We start from the raw sequence: 19,287 nt of genomic DNA on the forward strand, positions 1-19,287 counted from the left end.
TGAGCCCACTGGGTAAACATTAATATTTAAAATTCACAGACCTTAGCTCTGCAGTGAGCAGTTCACTCCTTCCATTTTACATTAACACTGCACTTAAAGAGTTACTGCACACATAAATGTCTTTTTCCAGCTGTAAACTGGGGTATATTCATTGCTTGTGTTAAAGCTGACATTTCTTAACAAATAATAACAATAGAAATCTTATTAGAGGTTAGGGAATCTTTAGTTAGCATCCAGCACTGACCACTATGTAGCAAAGTAGCCACACTCTCTACAGTGATTGTTCTGTGCAGTCCTCTGCTGCTTTTTAAACTATGCAGGGAGGCAACTAGCAGAATTTGGATGTGCACTTACACTTGGTATCTCTCAATCCTTCCCTCACAAAGATATCTCCTGTTTGTAAATCTCAAATTATTCAAAGATGTGTATGGTCTTGACAGAGAGAGACAAATACAGAAATCTATGTCGCCATGTCTCTCCTTGTCTGTAGCAACCTTTAACCTCAGTTTCTGTGGGTGGCCAGGTCCAGGGTCATATTCTGGACACTGCATACAATAGCAGTCTTTAGATTCTATTGATCCATTTTGATGGATCCCTCTTACAATAGGGACTGATCTGTGGTGATCAGTGGTGATTGCTGGCCCTCTGTTGTGTCATGCATTAATGTTGCTGGATGTGCTTTGGCCTGCAGTCCTTTCAAAATGTACATACTGAACTAATTTTGATAGTTCTAACTCGGGATGTGTAACGTAGACTGGTACTTTTTGGTACCGGCTCCTAATTGGGTCGGTACCAGGGTACCCTTAAGATTCTGGACAAATGGTGCTGTTAGCGGTACTTTTTTTTTTTTTTTTTACTTTTATTTTTTATGATTTTTAACCAATTTTTGACATGGATGGTTTCTGAACGTCTGCCCAACCATAATGACTATAAACTTAACAACAAACTCCATGACTGGACTTCGCAGAAATGAAACCGGGTGCCGCTGCTTCGGCTCTGCAGTCTTTAGCGTTAGCCGGGCTGCTAACTTTACTGGTTTTGTTACAGCAATCAAACACACTGCGCTCCTTTAACTTAACGCTATGCACGCGCTCCATGTGTTTGGTGATGTTGCTTAACCCGAATTTCCATTGGATACTGTTCGCTGCATTACGGCTCCAACCCGGCTTTGCTCTGCCGTCTGCTAAACCCCACTGGTTGGTTTTGATACCACAGTAACATTACGGTAGACAGCTGCTGTCGAGGCCGCGGAGTTTCCGCGATAATCACATAATCACTCGCGACCAATGTGTTTTAAAAACAACAACAGGAAGTGTTCCCGACCGAAGGACATTAGAAGAACTTGTGTTTGTCTCTTTTTTAAGATTTATGTGCTGGTGTAAACACGGAGTGTTCTTATTTTGAAAAATAACCGGATGTTATATATATTATATATATATATATATATATATATATATATATGTCGTAGTATCGATAAGCATCAGTACCGATAAGGAGTATCGGTATCAGTATCAGTATTGATAAAATCCTAACAATATCCATCCCTAGTTCTGAAAGTGATCACTTTACAAATTACTATTTGCATACTGTGACTCCACAAAAAGTTATGAAACTTATCATATAGCTCAGCTTATCTGTGGCTTTGACTCAGTAAATCTGAATGTTCTGAACATCTCACCTAATAAGCAATAAATGTCTGAATCAATATAGACAGCTCTACAAAGATAATAACTAAGAACTTAACCAGACTGAGAATGAAACAGAGAAACAGAAACAGAGCTAAAGAGTGTGTAAACCTAGTAATGATGCTACTGATGAATATGGTGGCAGCTATAGAGCACACAGACACTTGACAGAATGGTTTCACAGAGACAGAAAGGGAGACTAATGGTTGAAAATAAGAGGCAGTTACTTGCAACTCGTACTGAGTCTTTTTAAATGAACCAGTCAGCCAACATATCTTTTTCTGCAAATCACCATTGATATCAAAAGTACATGATATACATATAAACATTGGCAGATAGTCAGATTTTCCAGTATAACCTTCTAAAAGATAATTTACCTAATTGGGACATCAAATGTCCACTCAACAAGGTAATAAACCAAATATCAAGCAGAGCTGAGTGACAAAAAAATACAAGAGGGGTAAGAATGAACATGAAACCAAAAATGTAGCAATACATTATCTAGTGATGTAATTATCTTAACGGTATGTGTATATATATATATATATATATATATATATATATATATATATATATATATATATATATATATATATATATATATATATATGTGTGTGTGTGTGTGTGTGTGTGTGTGTGTGTGTGTGTGTGCGCGCATTTGCATGTGTATGACAGTGTATGCCAATGGAGAGACGCTCTCTCTGGCTCTCAAGTGCATCAGCGCCTTTAAGTCCTTGAATGGCTTAGTATCACGGCTATCAAGTCTGGACACCAGAACAGAACAGAGAACAGCCCAGGGATTCTTCCAAAAGAATCTGCCCTTCATCTTTCCACCAGCCCCCATCTTCCTCTCCTAACTGGGGGGATGGTACTGTGCTGATTTTCCATTTGGGGTTTAAAGCTATACTGTGTACTCCATGACGTCAGAGAACAACTGATTGCACTAACATTTTAAAAGGGTGCCATCCCTGTAATGATATTGTCTATTGTCCTTGTCCCATCCACTGTATATACACTTGTGAGCCAAATGCAAATGTGTGTGCACATTTTCCATGAGAGTTGAAACATCCATAAGAATCTAGAACAAGACCAGGTGCTGATCAGTTATGTAGGACATGGTTTATCCAGTGACATTTTTATTTGCGCAAAACTACACTGCATTTAAGAGTACACCCCAAGACTAGTTTAATAATATCATCTGTTAAAATGTTTAGCAGTTAAGCAGTTAAAAAGTACAAAACTAATTCACCATTTTAACTTTGAACACATTTTAGGCTCCATTGAACTGTAGATTCTGATACATTAACATATTATTCTTTATTAGCAAGATTCTTCTTGAAATTTTGCATGCTGACCCCCAACTGTCACTGGTCGAAAATGTGATATTTCATTCACAGAGATGACACTCATCTTCTCACCTGACTTTGAAAAACGGTATTACCCCTAATATTGAATTGTTGCTTATGTAAATGTGCAGTTGTCTCTTTGCCATAAAGAACTTAGCCGACATCACCATCATCATTTTCATTGTTACCATGCATAACTGAAAAACAAAGGAGACATGTTAGCATGTTAGTAGCTGCAGCAACTACCTTACCAAAGAAATGCTCACAATATTGCAGACAACACATGTTTTTCCTATTTTTTGTATTCAAGTTGAGATGTTTTGGGTACTATGTAAAATATTGAATATTAAGTCATCGCTTAGTCTGCCTCTGACCCTGAACCTAAATCAGTATAGTCACTGTTTTAAATGATGGTGTGTGAATGTAGCCTAGAAGAAAGAGTTGAAAGAAGAGAAAGAGATGGTTTCCCCATAAAAGCTTTCTAAACCGAGGGTACAAACACAATAGACCACAATGAAAAGATGGATAGAGTAATTGTCCTGTTAAGTGATCCGAAAAGACAGGGCAGGGAGGGGGTGGAGTGGATGGTGGTGTGTGTGTGTGTGTGTGTGTGTGTGTGTGTGTGTGTGTGTGTGTGTGTGTTTGTGTTTGTGTGTGTGTGCGTGCTAGAGAGAGAGAGAGAGAGAGAGACAGAGACGGAGCACACTGAGAGGCCAAGGGTGCTAACAAGAGGAAAGCCCCAAGACAATACACTCCTCAGTGGGTGCCCCACACTCTGTCTCTACCCCCAAAAAGACATACAGAGGTAGTCTGGATACCAGAGTGGACTGGTTAGAGACCAGAGGAGTCCCATTGTCCGAAGAAGCGAAGTACTGACTTTCTTCTGATCCGCTGCAGTCGGTGTGTCCAACTACAGATATACTGTGATTCTGTTTCACTCAATAGCCTATATGTGCGCATACATGATATCAATTGTACTCTGTTTTCTGTGGGATGAAATTTTGTGAAGTCATCTACACTCAATGGCCATTTTATTAGATACACCAGTAAAATCTGATGCCATCCAGTTTTGACTGATAATGCCAGAGTAATAACTATGTTTTTAATATTGGTTGCTGTGGTGTTTTTAACTGGGCTGTTTTATATATAGAGAGAGAGAGGTGTTTTGCCCATCCCACTTACAAACATGAGCGGAGAGTATATTGTAAACAATATACTGCAGTCCAGTACAATGACAGTAACTAACATATAGTTGAATCAACATCTGCCATTTTAAAGTTCTTAAAAATAGAACACATCGCAACATTTTGCACTGTATTGCACTTGATTTCTTAGGTGTACCTAAGGTGGCCAAGGAGTCTGTTGTCTTTCTGTGGGATCAAGTTCTCAGTATGATATGTCTAGCTGGAGTTACAGGCAAAATTGTTACATCTGTTCTGAACAGCTACACAAGTATAGTCTGCCATCACAAAGAGGGTGAAACACTGTGAATTGTACAAATGGGAATAATGATAGAACATCTTTTCTTCCTCCTTGAAGACAGTTATGCAATCTGTTCCCATGAAAAGTGAATATAAATAAGAAATTGTGTAAAGAAAAAAGAAAGCTTAGTATAGAATGATTAGTGTTGCCTAATGTTTTGCAATGTTGGGATAACTTGTTACAAAGTAAGTTCTGCAATTCAAGTAATACATTATTTGAATCTTTTATCATAAAAGTAATCCATAACTTGGAAAAATTGCTGTCTTTTCTTTGCTTTTGTCTCTGCAAAAATAAAATACCACCCCTGAAGCATTTGCACTGCTGCAGTTTATCTCCTGCTCTGTAGCAGGTGGCTGCATGCCAGTGGAAGTCAAACCTACAGTTGTGTCAGTGTAGTGAGAAAGCTGCAGAGTTAACGATTTGGGGCCACAAAAAAGGCAACAAAATTACAGTACAGTCAATACATTCAAAGGTACATCTACAGTTGGCTACACAATGTCTGGACAATATAACTGACAAAAGAGGTTTTACCATAATCTTTGGTAAAAAGCTAACCCTATACTAGCCAGGTACAAATTCCATCAGAAAATGCAGGAGAATGGTGAGTCATTCAAGCACTTTGTATGAGAACTCAAACTGCTTGTTGTGGCTATACAAATAGCAAAGAAATGGCCAGGGACCGTAAAGTGTCTGCTATCAAGAGTAAAAGAAAATAAAAGTTATAGACTGAAGCTAACGCCCGCTCCTACAAGCTAGCGCAGGTGCAGCTAATGGCTATAGCCACCGACAGCTACATGCCTGGAAACCAGGCATTGCTAAACACGTTAGCAGACCAAACAAAAGCCTGAAGACGTCAAACAACACCTGCAATGCATCCGTTTGGCTGAACAAAGAGAGTGCCCAGCAAAGGGGAAACAGTGCTTAATGTGTTGGAAATTTAACTATGTCACTAGAGCATGTAAATCTAAATGCTCTACTCCTAACAAAACAGGGCATAAACATGTACAAACTGTTGAAAAAGAGGATGTGGATTTAAACTCAGACCTGTTTATGGACACTGACACAGCAGAAGTTGAGGATGATGATGATGATGATGATGATGATGATGATGATGCATATGCAGATATAAAACTGGGACCACAGAAAGCAAAATTAACACTTAAATTACATGCCGGAGCACAAACTAGGATGATACCTGCTAAAGCCTTTGATGAGCTCAAGCCCTGCTCATCACTGCTGAAAGTCAAACGCAAGGTGCTTGGTTTGTAGTAAATACAAAGACAAGTCCATAACAGAGAAGTTTCACATTGTTTACTGCAATGGGCCAACTCTTCTAGGCTAAAAAGCTTGTAAAGCCCCAGGCCTAATCAAGGTGTTGTATGCAGTCACCAACACCAGCAAGAAAGAGTGCGACTCCTAGTCAGCTGACGTGCTGAGCGAATACACATATTTTTTCAGGCATCAGTGAAATCCAGGGTGAGTCCAGATTCAGGATAGACCCTAGTGTAGCCCCAGTAGTTTGTCCATCAAGGACAGTGCCATTTGCCCTAAGAGACCATCTTAAAGCAGAGTTAGACAACATGTAAAGAGACAAAATAATATGTAAAGTGACTGAGCCTACCTAGTGGGTTAATGCCCTAGTAATTTGTGAAAAGCCCAAAACACACAAACTCTGAGTATATCTGGATCCGCAGCCCTTAAACAAGGCAAAATACTTCAGTATCGGGAATGATATTATTGATTTGAATAATTACTTATAGCAGTTTGTTACTACCAGGGCCTAGGGGAAACCCTGGCGCAACAGGAGTATGAGACTACCCGCCCTTCCCATCCTCCAAGCACCAGCAGCAATAGTGTTTTTTAAATAGTTTTTATTAACAAACATTGTTTGTACAAAATCACATGTGCTGGCAGTCTGGGACAATGGAGGAGAGCCTGCAGGAACTGGAGAGGAGCTGGCCTTTAAACCCTCGTCTTCTGGGCAGGATCCAATCAGCTCCCAGGGACAACCTACAACCACTCAAACACATCTGCAACCAATCACACACACATGCACACACACTCACTCAGGTAAAAGAGGGATATTAAAACAGTCAAACGTTTATGACCTTTAGGGTCATAACACCTCCCCCATTAAAACATTGAACATTTCTCCCCTAAAGAAATGTTCAAGTTCAAGCTATGGGGTACTTTGCTACCTAATATCCCAAAGGTGTTCTATCGGGTTCAGGTCAGGACTCTGTGCAGGCCAGTCAAGTTCATCCACACCAGACTCTGTCATCCACGTCTTTATGGACCTTGCTTTGTGCACTGGTGCACAGTCATGTTGGAAGAGGAAGGGGCCCGCTCCAAACTGTTCCCACAAGGTTGGGAGCATGGAATTGTCCAAAATGTTTTGGTATCCTGAAGCATTCAATGTTCCTTTCACTGGAACTAAGGGGCCAAGCCCAGCTCCTGAAAAACAACCCCATACCATAATTCCTCCTCCACCAAATTTCACAGTTGGCACAATGCAATCTGAAATGTACCGTTCTCCTGGCAACCTCCAAACCCAGACTCGTCCATCAGATTGCCAGATGGAAAAGCGTGATTCATCACTCCAGAGAACGCGTCTCCACTGCTCTAGAGGCCAGTGACGGCGTGCTTTACACCATTGCATCCGACGCCTTGCATTGCACTTGGTGATGTGTGGCTTGGCTGCAGCTGCTCGGCCATGGAAACCCATTCCATGAAGCTCTCTGCGTACTGTACTTGGGCTAATCTGAAGGTCACATGAAGTTTGTAGCTCTCTAGCAATTGACTGTGCAGAAAGTCGGCGACCTCTTTGCACTATGCGCTTCAGCATCCGCTGACCCCTCTCCGTCACTTTACGTGGCCTACCACTTCGTGGCTGAGTTGCTGTTGTTCCCAAACGCTTCCATTTTGTTATAATAGAGCTGACAGTTGACTGTGGAATATTTAGGAGCGAGGAAATTTCACGACTGGATTTGTTGCACAAGTGGCATCCTATGACAGTTCCACGCTGGAATTCACTGAGCTCCTGAGAGCGGCCCATTCTTTCACAAATGTCTTGTTTCACAGTCTGCATGCCTGAGTGCTTGAATTTATACACCTGGGGCCAGGCCAAGTGATTAGAACACCTGATTCTGATCATTTGAATGGGTGAGCGAATACTTTTGGTAATATAGTGTATCAATCATCCTCTTTCCTGTTGAACCACACAGTCTACATAAAAAGCTTATGCGCAGGACCAAAATCAAACACCAAAGTCAGTGGGTGCTTCTCCAACTAAACAAAATGGCCACCACCATGAGGCAAGAACACAAACCAAATACACCAACTGTGGTAACACACACCAAAAACAGCAACAGGTGACCAAAAACCGTGGCGTGCAACAGCCACCACACAAAAATGTGTCACTGTGTAGTCACCACTACTCACAAATGTTGCAAGCTTACACCTAAGCTGCAACCACAAGTGATCCAACACAAGTGACCTGCCACTACCACACCCATAATGGACACCTTGTGATCTCAGACCACACGTTACTATACAATGGAGTGCAACAGATAAAGACAAAATGACCAGACAAACTGGGAAGCCATACCCACCACTCAAGATCCACTGATCTGGCAAGTGACGCCATCCCAAACACACTAATTAATACACTAAAAGCAGCAACACCTATGTGACCACACCAAAAGTGGACTGCAACAACCACACACAAAAAAGGCATCACTCTGTAGTCACCACTACACGAATGTTGCAAGCTTGCTCTTAAGCTGCAACCACAAGTGACCCAACAAAAGTGGAATCCAGTTACCACAACCAAAAAGTCACAAAGTTACTGCACACAAGTATTAATTAGCCACACATAACAACGTGACCAACACAAAAGCAGCCATCTCACACAAAACTACATGGTTGTGCAAAATACAACACAAAGGAACCGAACTATAGAGACACCCCTACTTTACCTGCCTACAAAAGGTGGCTAACTCTTCTAGCTAGTCTTCAGTGGCTTGCCGAGCTCGAGGCATCTTTAAACGCTGAACTCAGTGCATCACCGAAGACCAGAAACCTAGTCAACTGCAAAGCACTGAAGAAAACCCCCAGCCAGGATTACAACCAAAAATAAGAAAGGCAAAATAACAAACGTGGCAAATCCTTGAAAATGCAGCTTTCTGGTTAGGGTGCTCAGCCAACACAGTTATTAATTGTCAATACCCAAATGGTGCTCCATGTGAGGTCGCCTAAAACCAGCTTTACTGTAATATTTATGCATTAAAAATCCAATCCAATAGGTTTTTTTCTTCAGAAATGAAAATTTTTTTGGAAAGTTAAGCACTGATAACTCAGCAACATGTTCAGCAGGATTTGTTTCACTTTAGACCTTTGATTGCACAGACACACCCTCACATAGACCCTACATAATTATGAGACGTATTGCTTGCCTGTTTCATTTTTAACCTGCAGTACAAAACTCCTGTGTGTGTGCCTGCACCTGTGCATGTGAGTATATTATATGTATCAAATATATAAAAATCCACCTGTAAATAATGGAACATTATCATACCCTTCTTCCTCTTCCTGTTCTTTCAGGAGTTGCTGGAGGCTAGTGGATTCATAACCACTTATTTTTACTAGTGACCATGTTTTTCAAAATACCAGGCAATTAGTCAGCTAGTAATGTAAGAAAGATGCAGAAACAGGTGTACTAGTACACAATGAAAATTGTAGTTTGAGTTTTGAGTTCAAGCAGTCCACTGGGACATCTCTCCCCTTTTATACTACATCTACATTTTTATAGGTGATGCAATAAATAGAGACTAGAAAATGATAGCCAAACACTGTGGTGGTAACTTGAAGAAGAACAAAACAACTGTGTTGGTCAGTAACACATTCATTGATATCACTGTCCTGCTCGCTTACAACATAACCCCATACAGGCTATAAGGCTTTGTAGCTGCACATCACTGTCATTTGCTGGTGTAGTCTGCATCTGTCAACTGCCTACAGCACCAACTAGCAGCTACAGTAGTCGACTAGTTGCGTAATTGGTGAAAATCCTTAGTGGAGACCAAATCTGAGCTAAAAGGAGTGTCTAGTGGATGTAAATTCATCAGTTTGACAGAAGCATGACTCAAAATGACGACCTGTGTTGCTGTTTCTTCCTTAGTGCTTCTGTAATGCCAGAGCAGCCTGTTATTCAGCATTTATAAAGAAAATAGGAACAACAAGAAGTTTCTTGTCAGCACTGTAGCCAGGCTGACAGGGAGTCAGTACCAATTTAGCTTCTAACACAGAACTCCCAGACACAGCTGGAAAACCGGATATATACAGTTGTGGTGAAAAGTTTACATCCACTTGTAAAGAACACATATATCATGGCAGTCTTCAGTTCCACTGATATCCAAAACTCTAGAGATGTGAGATGTGAGATGTAATGAGTGGAACACATACAACTTTGTCACAAAAAACATTTGTGAAGTTTGGTTCAATAATTAAAGGGATATTCCGGTGTAAACAGGGTCCCAGCACATATTTTGAGGCATCAAACATGACATCCTAACCCTAACCCACAACATCAAATGTTTGATGCCTTGAAATATGTGCTGGGACCATGTTTCTAATGTTGCTGAAGTTTGGTGCTGTTCTGAGCATTATTTGTGGCTTTTTGATGGCGATTTATACTTGGACCCATTTACTGCCGTGCATTGTTGTTGTGCGGTCGTTTCTGAGGATGCTAAAACTATGTAAGCTAGAGGTCTGCTAACTTTATCTCTCGAGGGGGGGTCGTACTTGGCGTCACGGTGTGTTAGACCATGGATTAAACTTACACCGGAATATCCCTTTAATTCATTACAATTGATTATGTAATAAACCAAGTCTTGTGGCTCAAAAATATACATACAGTAATTTGAACAGTCAGATTTGGTGATATAGAAAGTTGTGTGAATTTGACCTTTTGCCTCTCTCTCTGTCTAATACTTGATAACAATGAATCTCGGAGCTGTGTGAGACACATGGCTTGAAACCCCCTTCCATCAGCCCTTCACTGCACTCTCTTTACTCTTTTCCTTCCTCTTTCTGTTTCACCCCCATCCAATGACCCACCCCCATGACCCCTTACTTCAATTTTCCCTCTCACCTCTTTCTCCTCGGCATTAACCTCCTAGCAACCCCCCTTTTCATCATTGTCTCATTCTCTCCTTTTCTCTTCCCAGTTTACAGCATGTGGGGAAGTTTGGCTGCACCAAGTTTTTCAAATAATGAGAATTTGATTCTTGTATGAATAGTCTGAAATAGTGCTTAGACAAACATAGGACATAGTTAGCCAAACTAGTGATTTGGTGACTAATAGTGGAAAATATAGATCAAATAGAACATGAGAAAAGTCTGCTTTGGAGTTGCTGAGACACTTACAGTGACTGATGTAAATCCAGTAGTTTCTATGCTATTTTGACATTTGAAGCTCTGTTGGGGGGAGAGGTGAGAAAATTTACCATAAAACATTTGCATAGCCAACCCCTTGGTCTTCATCTTTGTGTTTTCTCTCTCAGAGCCAAAACATACTGTCTTGAAAGCACAACTTTGCCTGTAGTGGCGTCAGTGAGTTTGTATAGACAGACTGAGGTTTAAACTCTTCTACTCACAGTGGTAATCAGATATGGACCTTACTCCTTATCCACGTAGGATGTATCTGATATTGCCTTGATGGATTTGTTACTTTTGTTGTTGGTGAGGTTAATCAGTAGCAACATACAAGTTTCAAAGCAAAGGCTTGGGGAAACATGAGAATAAAAATCTTTCCCTGAGAACAAAACCAGCTTGTTATTACATTCATGGCAAACAAGAAATTAAGTGTTCAATGAAAAATATAAAAAAATAAAGGTCACTATATATCCCATACCATAACACTTGTCCAGGTAATGGGAAAATGTTTTCCTGTCAGACATTGGCTTGCGAGTCACGGGTATTTTATTGTTTTATAGTATTTTTTGAAACCTGGGCGATTCAATAGTCGATAGGGGGAGCATGTCTTCTACCATGAACCCTGCAACTAGCCTGTTAATGTCTTTCTGTGTTACCTGCTCCTGTGCTCCAACACTTGAAAAAAGCTTTGCCTGTTTAGGCGGGATCAGCTGCTCATCGACTCCTTCAGATGACCGGCGAGCAGGATCTTTCGCCACAAGTTTTGTATTGCCATGCTGGGCTGACAAATGCTTGGACAGGTTGCTCACTGACTTGGCAGCAGTTGAAAGAAATTTGTCGCCTGGGCACAGAGTGCATTTCACTCGACTATTTTTGTCCTTTCGAGCTATAAACTGAAAGTAATGGGAATATCGCCAATGGCCGAAACCCCCAGTCTCCGTCTCTGTCTCCATTTCCCTCTCTCCTGTTCGCGCCAGCAGCAACGTCACTTGACTCAAATCGATCTCTATGGCAGCGCACACAGGCAGCACGCATACATGCCTGCACCACTTACACAGATCACAACTCTACACACAGGCGAACGCGGCTTGGGTAACGCAGGAAAGCGCGTTCCTATCATCTAGTAAAGTAGTGTAGTTAGCGATATTTTTAGTGTAATGCGTTACTTTACTTCGTTACCCAAAAAAGTAATATTGTTACAGTAATCCATTACTTTGTAACTCGTTACCCCCAACACTGGATAGAGATTGTGCTTTAGCAGTGTCTTTTTGTCCTTTTTTAGTCTCTGTCATTGGTAACAGGGTATTTAAAGGGATAGTTTGTGTTTTTTGAAGTGGGGTCATATAAAGTACATATCTATAGTTGATCTGTTCTCTACCGTAATCACCGATCAGCGCAGCCTCAGTGTGGAGAAGCAGTGAGCCGCTCCAGCCCAGACACTCAGCTTCGTACTGCAGTGAACGGGGTCCAGAGAAAAAGCTAAATCTAGAACAGTTCAAGTGTACATTGTAAAGGGAAAATTCACACCGCTTTACGTTGCCATCAGACTGGCCTTTCTTTTGGCACTACATTTTTGTCAACCGTAGAACCTCGATGCTCTGTTGAGTTTTGTTTAATCGGAAGTAAACCTCTCGTTCGGCTGCTGGGCCTCGCACTGTATTCCGCCACTCGCAGATCGCCTGTTGCCCAGTTGCGCTAATGCGTAGGGATACGGAGGTTCTACGGTTGAGAAAATGTAGTGCCTTACGTCTGGTGATGTAAAGCGGTGTGAATTTTCCCTATACAACGTACACTTGAACTGTTATAGGTTTTTTAAGGTGAGCCTTGTTTTAGGTGGTTTATTTCGCATTTTCTCTGGACCCCGTTCACTGCAGTACAAAGCTGAGTGTCTGGGCTGGAGCGGCTCACTGCTTCTCCAGACTGAGGCTGCGTTGATCGGTGATTATGGTAGGGAACAGACTGACTATAGATATGTACTTTATATGACCCTACTTCAAAAAACACAAACTATCCCTTTAATGACCTCATACCAAGGACCATAGGACCGAAAACAAAAAAAGGAATGGGCATATGAGATTTTTTTACACTAGACATAACCATATGCAAATGGAAAGTTTAGTGTTTGTTTTATGTATGAACAGTTTTTTGACTACATTAGTAGGATTAGGTGTGGTAGGGTGAATCACACTGGAATTACAGTGAGATGTGATGAATTTTTTGTCTAGTTGATGAGTCACATACTTTATACCTCTATCAGCATCAACTCTGAACAAACAAGTCCAATCCAAAAAGTGGTTCACAGACAACTGTCAGGTGTTTGCAAGAGGAAAGGTTGAACAGGTCTAGTGGGATCAGCAACTCTCTCTACATAGTTTGTTATCAGCAAACACTGTCAATAATTTAATCTTTAACAGCGAGTTCTCAGATCAAATGAATCTGTTTCCATGTTCTTTTCATTTCATTCTTCTGTCCATTCTGTTCAAGTGTGGATTATCACTGCATACAATGCCAATGGAAAGATGGAGTGGAGATGAACAGGTGGTAAAGAGTTAGCCAGCAAGTTTTTTTTGTCATTTACATAACAAACCTTACCATAAAATTATAGTACAAAAGTAGGGTGGTGATACCCATCTACTGTTGTTTTTGTTACTTTCAAGAGCTAAATCAGGAATTCTGAATTTCAGAAAGACTGTATTTCCTCTCAGCCAACCTGTACATTGGAAATCATTGCGAAAGTGCAGGTTTGTATTTTCAGTTTTCATCCCAAATAGATATGAGTTCTGCAATGACTATTGACACATTCCAGATGACAGATGTTCTAAAATGTAAAAGTGTTTTCAGAAATGATGACACTGGCACAACATGTTTCAATGCATTAAGATTACCAGTTTATCAAAAAAGAGATTATGGTTAGTTATGTCATTACATACATGATTATGCAACAGTCCATATGCAAATACTCCTTATCCATAATCCTTAAATAAACTACAGGATATCCTTATAGGATTAACACTGAATGACATATGGTTCATATCCTTCGCGCGCGCACACACACACACTCCATAGCTGGCGTTAAGCACGCCCCCATTTTCCTAAGACTGATTCAATAAGCAGATGAGTGGTTCCTCTTGGCCCACTTACAGAACAATAGACAGACTAAAGGTCACATAAGACTGTGGGAAGAGAGGAGAGGACAGAGAGAGGCTTAAGGATGGAGGGATGGATGAAGGGGGTTGGGTGGTAGACGGCGAGCAGAGAGGGGTTGTGAACTGAAGGAGCGCAGGCAAGGGTGGTATAAATGATGTTGCTGATCTCAGTCATTGTTATCTTCATCAACTGGAGTCCTGTAGTTTTAGGGACTGATATAGGTATTGGGGAGTAAAATAATGTCAATATCAATTTTATCAGCAGATATTCTCATATACACAGGAAATATACATAAACACACATTTTTGCATTGACTAACATTATCTACAAATGTAGTGAAGGTAGGATGTTTTACAGTTAAACTCCGTTTTTCTCAAACATTTTACACTATGCCACTACCGCCTTAGAAATGTTTAGGCTCTCCAAGTACCACCATTATAACTGAGTTTGAGTCACTTCATCTTACTGCTTTAAGTAGCCACTAGTACTCATGCCTAGTTAAAATTGTCTTTTTTGCTGACATGATGCATCACAATCCATTGAGATGGTTTCATTTCCACAAGCTTTGCTGTACATTCATACTCCTTAGAGGTGAACTAATCAAATGAATTAATGCTGTGTGTTGTGTGCAGTGTAGGGAGTAACGCACTACTAAGTAACGCATTACTGTAATTCCACTACATTTAGCGGTAACGAGCATGTAACGAAATATTTTTTTTAATCAAGAAACGCAATTACAATTTCTGAAATTTAAATGAGTTTGTTTCTCGTGTTTCTAGCTGTTTTTAGACAGAGCACCAAGCCGCCAATTTGCCCATCCTTTTGGTGGCTCAGTCCGCAGTTTTAGACGGAGGGCGGCAAATTGGTGGTCTGTTTGGGTCCGCCGATTTTCCGCCTCGGAGGGTACACTTATTTCCGCCTCGCCTGCTATCTAAAAACGAGACGTCAGTGTGCCGGCCCCTGCATGAGATGGGCAGAGGTGTCAATGACCTGCACTGTTCTGCGACCCAGAGCCGGGGAGTTTTAAAACCAAGAAACAGCTGATCACAGCAGTCAGTCCATCACTTCATCCACGGACATTAAGGTGAGCAACTGTACAGATGATCCAGGAGATGCAGCGTCTCCTCGGTCAGCTGTTGTAGGTGCTGTCGTGTCGGCAAGCTAAGAACGGTCGCTACTTTCAAATTAAAGGCCCCCCACTAAGAACCCAGTTCTAAACTCCAATGGGGTGCAATGTGAAGCTCTTATTTTGAAGACAAATTCGTTGTCATTGTTCACAGTCCAACCTCAAGCTTCACGCCACGTCACATGTTTACGCCTACCTCAGAGGTGGTTTTGGAAAAGGAGGTATATTACGCCTCGGTTTTAGAGAGACAGGCCGGCACATTGCTGCCCTTACCTTGGAGCAAATGTGCTGCCTTTTCACTCTAAAAAGGGCTCCTATTACACCAGTCCTGCTTGGCTATTGGACCGTGGTTGTAGGCACAGGGGAGATTATTTCCTCCAGGGCCGTAGTTTGTGTTTACCGTCCCTTTCACGTGTTATGTTGGTCGGGAAATAATACCAGGGAGCTTTGCTGTCTCTTGAGGAGCCGTCACCTTTATTCACAGTCAAACTGCAGCCTATACTCTACATTCATTGCTCGTCAAGTACTTTTACCTCCTCTGCTTTCCTTCCTCTCCCATTCATTCACCGTATGCACGCTCCCTCTCTCTCGCTCACCCACACACACCTCATGCACTGCCCTATTCCTGAAAGGGGCTACGCCACTCTTACAACAACAGATAGGCCTTCTTTAGCTGCTTCTGATCTAACATCGCAGGACCTTCTGGTGGCACTATGATACACCAATCAAATCCACGTCTGGGCGCATGTGCACGCAGCGACCAGCAGTAAGGAGTTTGGCGTCTCTGTTCAAGGGTTTTTATGTTCATTTTTAAATGTTCCTAAACGTTTTATGTAACCCCAGTGAGTGTGATGTGGATGTGAGTACTCAGCCAACGTTGAGCCCTGCTGTGGCTTCTAGCATACTTTCTGCTGGCCCTGGACAAGACCCTTGAAACTTCTACCAATATGTCTCCTGTCCAACTAGACGTGGCAAGACTTTGGATTTGTGCTACGGGTCTACTAAAGGTGCTTTTAAATCACTCCCTCTTCTCTCACGGGGCTCAGCAGATCAAAATTGTGTGTATCTCCTTCCCACCAATAAGACTGTCTTAAAGAAGGAGAAAGCCCAATCCAGGGATGTGAAAGTCTGGGCAAATGACGCTGTGAGCTCTCTGCAGGGATGCTTTGACTGTTCAGACTGGGGAATGTTTGAAGAATCATGTGAGGACTTGGACAAATCAACTAATGTTGTCTGCTCATACTCAGCTTTTCTGCAGAGACATGCTTTTACCCACTAAGAGGGTCAAAATATACCCAAATAATAAACCATGTGTAAACAAATCTGTTTAGTCTTTTATAATGAAAAACAAAACGGTATTTCAACAAGGGAGAGCATTAGATCTACACACAGCTAACAAAGAACTTAGAGCAGATATCTTAAAGGCAAAACAGAGCTATAAATCCACACTGGAGAACAAAATGGCTTCTAACAGCCTGGGTTCAGCCTTGTCCAGTATGAAAACTATCACTGGCCTCCATAACTCAAGAGAGAGCACTAGTGTCACTTTAAATGGCTTCAGCTCAGACACTGTTTTTGCCAGCGCCCTCAACTGTTTTTAGAATCGTTTGATATGTTCGATTTTAGCAAAGAAATACTGGAACTAAAGCGTGAACTGTGTGACAATCAGCGCTTCTCGGTAAAACAAGAGGATGTTGAAAAAGCCTTTTACTGCACAAAGGTCAACAAAAGTCACGGACCTGATCACATCTGTAGTCGGTAACTCAAAACCTGTGCAAGAGAACTGAGTCCAGTTTTGCACAAGATTTTTAATAGATCTTTAGAAGCGCAGCGGGAGTTTTAAGACCAAGAAACAGGATTTGGAAGGACGCTGTAGTTGTCCCAGTCCCCAAATCCAGTCGCCCCAGAGCACTAAATGACTTCAGACTGGTGGCTTTGACCTTAATTATTATGAAAAATTTTGAAAAACTTGTATGGCTGGAAATCTTGAAAAATACAGAGAGTGAAATAGATCAACTGCAATTTGCCTACAGGCCCAAAAGAGAAGTGGAGGACGCCACACTCACTCACTTAATTTGCTTTTTAAACATCTTGAAGGAAGTGGGTGTCATGCCTGGCTTATATTTATTGATTTCTCCTCTGCTTTTAATACAATCCAGACTCACATTTTAACGCAGAGAAGAAGACTCTCATCTACACCTCAATATAACTAAGACCAAAGACATGGTTATTGATTTTAGAAGGAATGCCAAAAGATCTGAGCCTGTAATGATCAAGGGACAAGTCACTGAACAAGTGCTATCTTATAAATATCTTGGGATAATCATTGACTCCGCCTTAAACTTTAAAGAGAACTGCAAAGCTTTGAGCAGGAAGGGACACCAGCAACTGATTTGTCTGAGGAAGTTGTCCTGTTTCCATAATGATAGGACCATGATGACACTCTTTCACCATGCTTTTATTGAGTCTGTGTTAGCTTTCTCACTTGTGTCATGGTTCGGAAACCTGCCCTTAAAAGAAAGGAAGTTGCTCAACCATATCATCAAATGGTCTGGTCGGCTGATTGGAGAGACACAGCTGAGCCTGAACACCAAACAGTTGCGACGACTAGCCAGCTCCATCTCCAGTGACATCTGCCATCCTCTTGTGAGTGAGTTCCAGCTTCTGCCATCTGGATGGAGATTCATAGTCCCAAGATCTAGGACCACACGCTATAGGAACAGCTTTGTCCCTGCTGCTGTTTGCCTTTTAAACAAGTCCTAATGCACTTTGAGGTCTATCCTGTGATTTGTTGTTGTTATTTATCTATTTATTTCTATTTATTGAAAATAGTTTTTAAACCTATTTATTGTCCCTTGTATCATCACTTTGTCGTATCTTATCTGCCATTAATCCTTCTGTTTCATGCTGTATGTTAACTTGTCTTCTGTATGTCCTGTCATCAATCATTGTGTGATGCCCTCTGCTGCTACTGCACAACAAACCTACCTACGGGTATTAATGAAGTAAACTGAACTGAACTGAATTGAACAATCAATCAGTATTAAACCACAACATGGCCGACAGAGTGGATAGAATGAGCTCTCTCTCCTGGAATTATAGACACTACTTTTTGCTCTCGAAAACCACTGTGACTCCAACTCCAGGAAACTATTCTCCTTGTTCTCTTCTCTCCTCACCCCTCCTACCCCTACCCCATAAAGACATTGCAATGCACATCTCGTAATGGCTGGCAGACATCTCCACATGGACAGCTGCGCATCACCTCAAGTTCAACCTTAGTAAAACTGAACTCTTCTTCATCCTTGAGAAAGACTGCCCTTGCATGGACCTGTCAGTCACTGTTCAGGCTGTCATGATAGGAACCTGGGTGTAATCCTCAACGATGGACTGTCCCAACATCACTGCTGTGGCCTGATCCTGCAGATTTGCTCTCGAAAACATCCACAGGATCCAGTCTTTCTTCACAAAGGATGCAACGCAACGCTGGTCATCTCCTGCCTGGACTTCTGAAGCTCTTAGCTGTACTTTGCTGCAGCACGCCTCGTTTTAGATCTACCCAAATTCTCCCATGTGACCCCCCCCCTCTTCCGTGAACTCCACTGGCTTCCTGTTGTGACCCGCATTCGATTCAAGACGATGGTCCTGGCCTTCAAGGCTGTCAATGGAACTGCACCATCTACCCCAACACTGGCCAGACAACACACCCCAGTGCGAGCATTTCACTCTACTACATCAGCTGACCAGCTGGTACCGACATCGCTGAGGGCAAACAAAGTTCACTCGGCAAAGTCCCGGCTCTTCTCTGTTCTGGTACCTCAGTGGTGGAACAAATTCCCGATCAATGCCAGGGCAGTGGAATCACTCAGCATCTTCTGCAGAAGACTCAAAACTCATTTGTTCAGAGTTTACCTCGCCTTGACATTCACTTCACCAGTCAGTGGTCATAATGTTATGCCTGCTCAGTGTATGTATTTTATATAAATTACTTGTATCAGATATTCTTGCCATAACATTTTTATATTCTGTAATGCTTTTGTTCTGTTGTTCATGTTCATGTCTGTCC

This window comes from Acanthopagrus latus, chromosome 8 (assembly GCF_904848185.1).
Source record: "Acanthopagrus latus isolate v.2019 chromosome 8, fAcaLat1.1, whole genome shotgun sequence".
Lineage (NCBI taxonomy): Eukaryota > Metazoa > Chordata > Actinopteri > Spariformes > Sparidae > Acanthopagrus > Acanthopagrus latus.